The sequence below is a fragment of the Octopus bimaculoides genome, chromosome Z (assembly GCF_046866305.1).
Source record: "Octopus bimaculoides isolate indiv1 chromosome Z, ASM4686630v1, whole genome shotgun sequence".
Classification (NCBI taxonomy): Eukaryota; Metazoa; Mollusca; class Cephalopoda; order Octopoda; family Octopodidae; genus Octopus; species Octopus bimaculoides.
In genome coordinates, this window is record NC_142944.1 from 11,469,413 (window position 1) to 11,479,412 (window position 10,000).

The window sequence follows — 10,000 nt, forward strand, 5'->3', positions numbered from 1 at the left end:
AATCATCTTAAACGTAAGACATTGTGACCGATTATGAAAACAATAGATGGATAAGGTTATGACTTGATTCATATATATATATATATATATATATATACATATCTATCTATCTATCTATCTATCTATCTATCTATCTATCTATCTATCTATCTATCTATCTATCTATCTATCTATCTATATACATATATATATATATATATATATATATATATATATATATATATATATGTATATATATATATATATATATATATGCATATGTATATATAAACCATCTCGTATACATACACACACACACATATATAGATTATTACCATTTGGTTGATAACTGATGAAGAATTAGGGACCTTCTGTGTCTGTCTCCCATCCGGTTGTACACCCAGTATACTTTCTGTCATTTATTTACCATACGTTTTTTTTAATTATTTGTGTGTGTGTGTGTGTATATATGTATACATAAATACACGCACGCAAATGAGGTGGTACTCGAAAGAAACCGGAAGTTTGCAATATTATTCTATTCACTCAGTTTTACATGTTTACACTTTTATCGCCTTCAAAGTATTCTCCATTCGAAGCAATGCATCGGTCCAGGCGCGTTTTCCACTGTTCAGAGTAGTCCTGGAACTCTCGCGAAGTGATGCCTTTTAACGCGTCCGTCGTGTTTTTATTCACCTCTTTCACATCTGCAAATTTCGTAACACCAGCTTTCGTCACCAGGGATGTCCTTCGGAAAAAGCTATGGATCAACTTCCAACGGTTCTTTCAGTTCATGGCACGCATTCAGTCGTGACTGCTTTTGATCATCAGAGAGTGATCGAAGCACGAATTTTTCTGCTACTCTTTTCATTCGTATTTCCTCGCTCAAAATTCGTTGGCAGGAGCTCCAGGACACAGCAGTCATATCAACAAGTTCGTCAGTTGTTCGGCGACGGTCCTCCAAGACCAGTCCATGAATTTTCCTGATGTTTTCATTCATTCGGGAAGTCGATAGTCATCCTGAACGAGGCTGGTCTTCAAACGACAAATAACTATTCCTAAAGAGTGAAAACCACTTCTAAACTTGTTTTACTCATGGCAGCGTCCTTGTAAGCTGTTTGAAGCATGACAACTGCTTCGGCCGCCGTTTTCTCCAGCAGAAAACAGAATTTCACGGAAGCATGTTGTTCCTTCGTTTCAGCCATCGCAAAAATCGACGAACATGGGAGAAGCACTTCAAGGCAAAGACGCACCACGTAGTATTACGTCTCTCCCATAGGACGCCGGCCGGCATACTGAAGCCTGAGGGTCACATCAAGTGGCTTCTAGCGGCGGAAGCTTGAACTACAATGGGCTTATCCCACCGAGAACTTTTCCAGTTACTTTTGGATATCACCTCGTATACATACATACATACATACGAACATACATGCATACATACATACATACATACACACACATACATACACCTATATATACATACATACATACATACACACACACATACACCTATATATACATACAAACATACATACACACACATATACATACATGCATACACACGCATATACATACATACATATATGCAAACATACATACATACATACATACATACATACATACATACACACATATACATACATACACATATACATACATACGTACATACATACACACGTACACACATATGCATACATACATACATACACACACATATACATACACATACATACATGCATACATATATGTAAACATACATACATGTATGTATACATACACACATATACATGCATACACACATACATACTCACACGCATACATAATACATACATACATACATACATACATACATACACACACACACATATACATACATAGTCATAAGAATTTAACTTTCGAGAGAGCTCAAACGAATTCCTTTTTTTTTTTTCTAGAAAAGTGGATCTCGAAGCACATGTAGAGTCTCAGGGGCCGCCTTCGACATTTTCTATCTAAAAGCGTTTTTTCGGCGAGTTAGCAGAAACGTTTGCTAGGTGAGAAACATGCTTAACAGCAATTCATCCGTCTTTATGTTCTGAGTTCAAATTCCGCCGGGGTCGACGTTGCCCTTCATCCTTCCAGGGTCAACTTTGTCTTTCACCCTTTCGGGGTCAACTTTGCCTTTCAACCTTTTGGAGGCGATTTTGCCCTTCATTCTTTCCGGGTCGATTTTACCTTTCAGCCTCTCGGGGGTCGACTTTGCTTTTCAACCTTCCGGTTCGATAAAATAAGTACCAGCACTGGGGTCGATGTAATCGACTTAATCCCTTCCCCCAAATTTTACGCCTTGTGCTTCCTGTACAAAGGATTATTATTATTATTATTATTATTATTATTATTATTATTATTATTATTATTATTATTATTATTATTATTATCATATAAGCCGTCGCACAGTATCCAATATCGTGATGTTGTAGATTGAAGATAATGTGTCTACCGGGGGTTTGCACTATTTGTCAAGGACCTCAGACAGACAGTGAATTGAATTGAATTGCGCCCTTTCAAAGCCTAGCCAGGCTCATGGGCCCGGTTTCCCGGTTTCTATGGCGTACGTGTTCCCCCCCAGCTGGTCGGGACGCCAGTCCATTGCAGCGTTACTCAAGAAACAGGAAGAAAGAGTGAGAAAAAGTTGGGGCGAAAGAGTGCAACAGGGGTCGCCTTCCGGTTCTGCTTTCCCCCACTCGCTATCTTTGCTTGTCTCTCATTATTTCTGCTTTGCATTTCTTACCAACGTCCTACGCGCCTTTTCCCTTCATTATCATTTTTGCTCCTCCCTCACTGAGTTGCTGTCCTATGTATGTATGTATGTATGTATGTATGTATGTATGTATGTATGTATGTATGTATGTATGAAAGTATGTATGTATGTATATATGTATGTATGTATGCATGGATGTATGTATGCATGCATGTATGTATGTATGTATGTATGTATGTATGTATGTATGTATGTATGTATGTATATATGTATGTACATCATTATTCAGTTTTTGGTTTCAAGATTTCTTGCCAATAAAGAGCCAGTTTCTAACCTAGATCCAAGGGTCCTTCATTGGAATTTCAACAACATCAACAGGGTAATTTTGTATGTATGTATACGTACAGACTTATATGTTTTGTTTTATGTCTGTATTCTCATGCATATAATTGCATATCTAGACATGTCCATATATACTTAAATGACTAACTTCTGGAAAGTTTTAAAGATTTTTCACAGTTCCAATGATGGATTGGATCTGTGGTCTTCGAATTAGCTTCCTTCTTTCTGGTTTTCAGATGCCTAATTTCTCATGATTGGTATTTATGCTGATTGTTACATATCCTGGGGCCCCAATAATTACAGGTATACACCTGAACTTCTAATCTGGATAGAGAAACTGCAGATTACTCAATAGTTCAGCATAGGTGTTCTCTTCCTCATTGATTTTCAGCTTTATGTTAACAACCGCTGGGCAGCTAATTTCCACAACTGTGCACAGTTTCTCTTCTCTATCCTAAATCATTATATAAGGTTTGTTGTGCTTATATTTTATTGAAGTCTTCACTGGGACATTCCACCAGTATTCCTTTTTATTATGTGTGGCTATGTCTTCTACCATACTGTGAGTTCTTATTTTTTTCTCCACGGAGTTATCTTTTCGTCGGATCTCGGTATACAGTGTACTAGCTACAATAGCATATCTTTGTATGTATGTATGTATGTATGTATGTATGTATGTATGTATGTATGTATGTATGTATGTATGTATGTATGTATGTATGTGTGTGTGTGTGTATTTAAGTCTATATGTCTATATGTAGATGTATGTGTGCGTGCCTGTATGCACACACACACACGCACACACATACGCATATAATTTTTATGTGCATCTATGTATGTAACTATGTATGTTTGTGTGTATGTAGGTAATTGTGTATGCGTGTGTATGTATGTATAAATGTATGTATGCATGTATGTATGTATGTATGTATGTATCAGGCACGTGCCGTTAGTAATTATACAGGGTAGGCAGTTGGTGACGTTTATGTAGTAAAACACACAAAAAAATAAGTAACTGAGTTGAAAGCAGATGTATTTCTGCCTTTATTGCACATAAAGTAAACACTGTTGTAGGAATGTACGCGGCACGTGTACTACAGCAGTACTATGCGTAGCTTAAATACTGAGATGGAAAAGCAGGGGCGAATTATGCCTACCTAATCTATGAAAAAATAAATTATTTTGCATTTTATGCATAGTAATCAGAGTAACCTTCATAATTTTATTGAATTAGGCGCATATTTGCCATAAAAAGAAAATGTTACTATCGATCTATTTCATTCAAGGTAGGCACTACCTACTTTGCTTACCTAGGCGGCACATCACTGGTGTGTATGCATGCATGCATGCACATATGTATGTATATATGTATGATTATATGTATGTATCTATGTATGTGTATGCATGTATATATGCATGTATGTATGTATGTATGTATGTATGTATGTGTGTATGTGTGTATGAATGTATGTGTGTATGTGTGTATGTGTATGTGTGTATGTGTATGTATGTATGTATGTATGTATGTATGTATGTATGCATGCATGTATGTATGTATGTGTGTGTGTAAGTATGAATGTATGAAAGTATGTATGTATGTGTGTATATGTGTATGTATGCATGTATGTATGTCCGTATGTATGTATGTTTGAATATATGTATGTATGTATGTATGTGTGTATGCATGTATGCATGTATGTATGTAAGTATATATGTATATATATATATGTATATGTAGTTATGCAGGTATATGTGTATAAAGTTGAAATATATAGATGAATAAAAGACGAAGACAGGTGTGGGACCAACAAGCAGGTATATTAGTTTGACGCTCGGCTAGGTGAGAAAGTCTTTTACGTTTCGAGCCTACGCTCTTTACCAGAAAGGAACATAAGGAAATAAACAGAGAGAATAAAAAAAAAAACTTGTGGATTTAGCGGTCAATCAGGGCGATGTCGATAAATATATGCATATGTATGTATATGTATGTACATTAATATGTAATATATGTCTGTATATATATATATATGTGTGTGTGTGTGTGTGTGTGTGTGTGTGTGTCTGCCGGTGTATATGTGTGTAACTATGTATATATATATATATATATATATATATATATATATATATACACGTGTGTGTCTATAATGCGCCTGTATGTGATGTGTGTGTGTATGCATGTAAACGTATACACACACACATATATGCATATGTACATGTACGTCTGTGTGTGTATGTGTCTGTGTATCTTGTGTGACTGTATGTCTACGTGCGTTTTCTCGAGTGTGTTTGCATGTATATATACATGCAAACACCTATATATATAGGTGCAGGAGTGGCTGTGTGGTAAGTAACTTGTTTACCAAGTACATGATTCCAGGTTCAGTCCCACTGCATGGCACCTTGGGAAAGTGTCTTCTATTATAGCCTCTGGCCGTCCAAAGCCTTGTGAGTGGATTTGATAGACGAAAATTGAAAGAAGTCCATCGTATATATATATATATATATATATATATGGGAGAATATACAAATAATAACAACAGACGAGGACAGGTGGTGTAAATAACAAAAGTATATATTAGTATGACGCTCGGGAATACGGAAAGTTTTTGACGTTTCGAGCTACGCTCTTCAACAGAAAGAATACGGAGACAAGGAGAAAAACACGGAGAAAAAAAATTGAATAGTGTTCAGTCAACGGTCAATCATAATAATGGCCGATCATAACAATGGCTGACCGGAAGTTATATATATATATATGTCCTCCTCCCCACCATCGCTTGACAACCGATGTATGTATGTAAATATATCTATGTATAGTGAAGGTGTATAGCTTTGCGGTTGGAGTATTTGGGTCACAACTGTGAGTTCGATTCCCGGCGGCGCATTGTATCTTGAGCAAGACCCTTTATTTCCCGTTGCTCCAGTCCACTCAGCTGGCAAAAACAAGTTGTACCTGTAATTCAAAGGGCCACCCTTGTCACATTCTGTGTCATGCTGAATCTCAACGGGAACTACGTCAAGGGTACACGTATCTGTGGAATGCTCAGCCACTTGTACATTAATTTCACTAGCAGGCTGTTCCGTTGATTGGATCAGCTGGAACCCTCGTTGTCCTAACCGACGGAGTTCCAGTTCCGTATCTTCTTTTACTATTTCACTTAATAAGCTTTGGAGTCTTCATTTCTAATCTATTTTATGAAATACATTTAATTTCCATCCATTTTGAGTATGTTGTTTGACTGAATGATCGACTCTGTTAAAATTTAAACTTAGTTTTGTACCACCTGCACTGAATTGATCAGATTGAAACTAAGCTTCTCTCTATACTACCACCTGTACTGAATTGATCAGATCATTCAGCTTGTCAACGTTCAGGTAGATTGTTTTCTTGGACAATATTTTTCGCTGGATTCTATTTCACTTATTTCTTCTATTGTAAAAGAGTTACTTGTTTATTGTGTAGTTCGAGCAGGTGTTTACATAGATCCGTATTCATTGTCTCGGTTATATTCTCTTCTGTTTTATTTATCGCTTCTGTCAAGTACTTTTCAATGTTAACAGTGACTGTTCTGTTACTCTTTTACTCTTTTACTCTTTTACTTGTTTCAGTCATTTGACTGTGGCCGTGTTGGAGCACCGCTTTTAGTCGAGCATATCGACCCCAGGACCTATTCTTTGTAAGCCTAGTACTTATTCTATCGCTCTCTATTGCCGAACCGCTAAGTTACGGGCACGTAAACACACCAGCATCGGTTGTCAAGCGATGTTGGGGGTCAAACACAGACACACAAACACATATATTTATATACATATATACGACGGGCTTCTTTCAGTTTCCGTCTACCAAATCCACTCACAAGGCTTTGGTCGGCCCGAGGCTATAGTAGAAGACACTCGCCCAAGGTGCCACGCAGTGGGATGGAACAGCCACTCCTACGCCTATAAAAAAAAAACAAAAAACAAAAATTGTTTGCTCTTTTGTGTGGAGGTAAACATTTATTTCTGCATTTAGCTGTGCATTTCGTTGAGCTTTTTCACAAGGACTTTTATAGTCTTTGTTATCTTCATGGGTTTTTGTTCTTTGTGTCTGTTTTCCATTTACTGCATCGTCTTTTTTGTATCTTTTTTAGTTAGTCCAGTAATATTTTTCACCGTATTTTGAGGGCTCACTTATTGTATTTGTCATCTGTTGCGTTGCTTTCTTTCTTTCTTTCTTTTGCGGAAGCTTATGTTTTGCATGCGGTCGGTTCTGTTATAACGCAGCATCATAGGTTTCGTTTTTTTCATGGGCTGGATAACTTCAGTGACCAGCGGTTTATTCTCGCCGACAAAACGCCAACCTGTTGGAACCATTTCAGATCACACCTTGGTCTATTAAAGCTGACATATTTCAGCTCTTCTCTTATTGATTCGAGGCATTGCTTCGAATATTTATTTCTTTATTGCCCACAGGGGGCTAAACTTAGAGGGGACAAACAAAGGGATTAAGTCGATTACATCGACTCCAATGCGTAACTGGTATTTATTTAATCGACCCCGAAAGGATGAAAGGCAAAGTCGACCTAGGCGGAATTTGAACTCAGAATGTAATGGTAGACGAAATACCCGGCGTGCTAACGATTCTACCAGCTCGCCGCCCACTGCTTCGAATAATGGAAGTGTTGAAGGGTATTCCTGTCAAATTGACACGCGAGAGAGAGATCAGTGTCAACATATAAAGAGACGATGTCACTGCAATGGTATTAGATATCACGGAAGTCATGGTGGTCGGCACCATTCCAAACGAATGAGAAGCATTTACAGGAACAAGTCAGTGGCCTTGCAGCTTAGGCAAGTCTATGTTTCCGGTTAGCATCATGGGGTGCTTTGTATATTGCTGTCTAACAGCCTGGCGACCGTTGTATGTTACTGCCTAACCATCGAGCCTTCATCCAATTTTCGTCTGAACACATTGAAGCATCTGCTTCTTTGCTTTTGGTGGAATCGGTTCGTATGCTGCCAATACCTTCTGTGCAGAGGTCATAGTATGCCGTCGTTGATGACGTTGATTCTTGAATAATACAGAATTGAACTTTTCCCTCAAGAGATGGTTAATACTTTTGTCTTCTTTCCAGATTCTAGATTTTTGTCGATCTTTGCCTCTACTAGATTCAGTCTAATGATTTAATCAGCGCTTCGGTTTTTTGTTTCAAGTTTCCGTTCATCAGCCACAGCCAATGTTCTTTGCTTCAAGCACCTTCGTTTATTGCATATATTGGCCATGTAATTCTATTTCTTTCCATCTAAATGTTCTGTCGTACCCCCCTTCTCTTCTTGAATTCTACTGTTTCATTAATTTTTTGGACATCTCTAGTTGTCCATAGTATTCTTTCTTCACCCCACAAAACGTAATTTTCAACCCCAATATTGCAGTGATGAAGATGACTACTGAGTATAGCAATCCTCTTCCTCTTTCCATTCTTAGGAGGTGGAACTTATCGGTACTACTTTTAGAGTAGCATGCACTGTGCATTATGAGCAGCTTTCTAGCTCTTCTACCCAAGTTCTGTAGCTCCATCTTTATCCATTTTAGAAAGGGAGTAGAGTGCCTTAATACTAAAATAGCCCATGTATTAACTGGATTAATTATACTTCCTTCATTTAATTTTGTTTCGATCCCCTTCTTAATTCTTGTACTCTTAGAAGAATTTCTATCTCATTTCTCCTTCCATTGCTTAATTGTTTTGCAGCATCTCTAGATATTTGCATCCCGCATTATCCAATAGCGATCTAATACTGTCGTGTGGTAATTTCATACCCACAGAGTTCGTTTCCGGTTTCTCTTTATAACCACCATTTCATAATTATTTACCCGAAACTGCATTCTAATATCTTTGCTAAATACTCTTACTGTATGGATTAGAGAATCTGGGCCATTTTAATTTTTTTTATTGTATATAATTTGTGGTCATCCAGGTGAGTTATTTTGATTAACGTTATCATGTACATGTTTTTAGGAAAGTCTCCAGGTGTCTAAAGAAATCCAAGATGCATTATCAGGCAGTGGCTCTCATGGCTTCTGATCTTAACGGATTGGAAGTGTTATCATGTGCATTGTTTTGTCTTGGTATAAAAGTTGGGCTACAGCAAATATTCTGCTAAATACCACAGATTTGCTTGTCAGTTGTTTGACCTTAACCAGTTGAGCATGTCCCTTGGTGGCTCGCGATATGTGCGTCTCTGATCAAGAGTAGCATTAGTGGGGAGCATCATAACCATATCTTGAGAAGAATTCTTTGGGTTTGAATAATTCACCTTTGGAAACATTAGGTGGGGGTAGTGGTAAGGGTGGTAGTTGGGCCTCAGATTCCTGTGCTATCATAATAGTAGTAGTTGTAGTATTATTATTGTAGTATTAGTAGTATTTAGCATTAGCAGCTGCAACATATTATTATTTTCATTTTTATCATTATCACCATCACCACCACTACCATTGTTTGAAGAACCAGTTGGGTAGCAGTTTGGTAAATAGATCATATTCTACAAGTCTATAAATAGATTCGGCAGGTCAGCCATAGAAACAAAGGAATTTTCGAACCCTTTGGGTCAACAGAGGTCAAATGTGTTTACTACTACCAGTGGCCACTAACCACTGAGAGCGCTGCCTTGAAAATAAGCAATCCAACCTGTTCAATTTGTAATTACTGGTAGAAAAAACACTCATGAGAAATTCCAGAAGAAGCTTCGTGAGACCACTACTGAGACGCTTCAGAAAAAAGAAAAACCGTTGGAAAACAGTTTATAGCAGAGACTCCAGCAAATAAGATCTGAAGAAGGAATTCTAATTCCGAAATATCATCGGACTATAGTTTACCAAGTTACAACAGGTATACAGTCCATTTTTTGTTCTATAGTGCATTGTTATACCTTCCTAAACTTTTTATTCTTTACAAATAATAT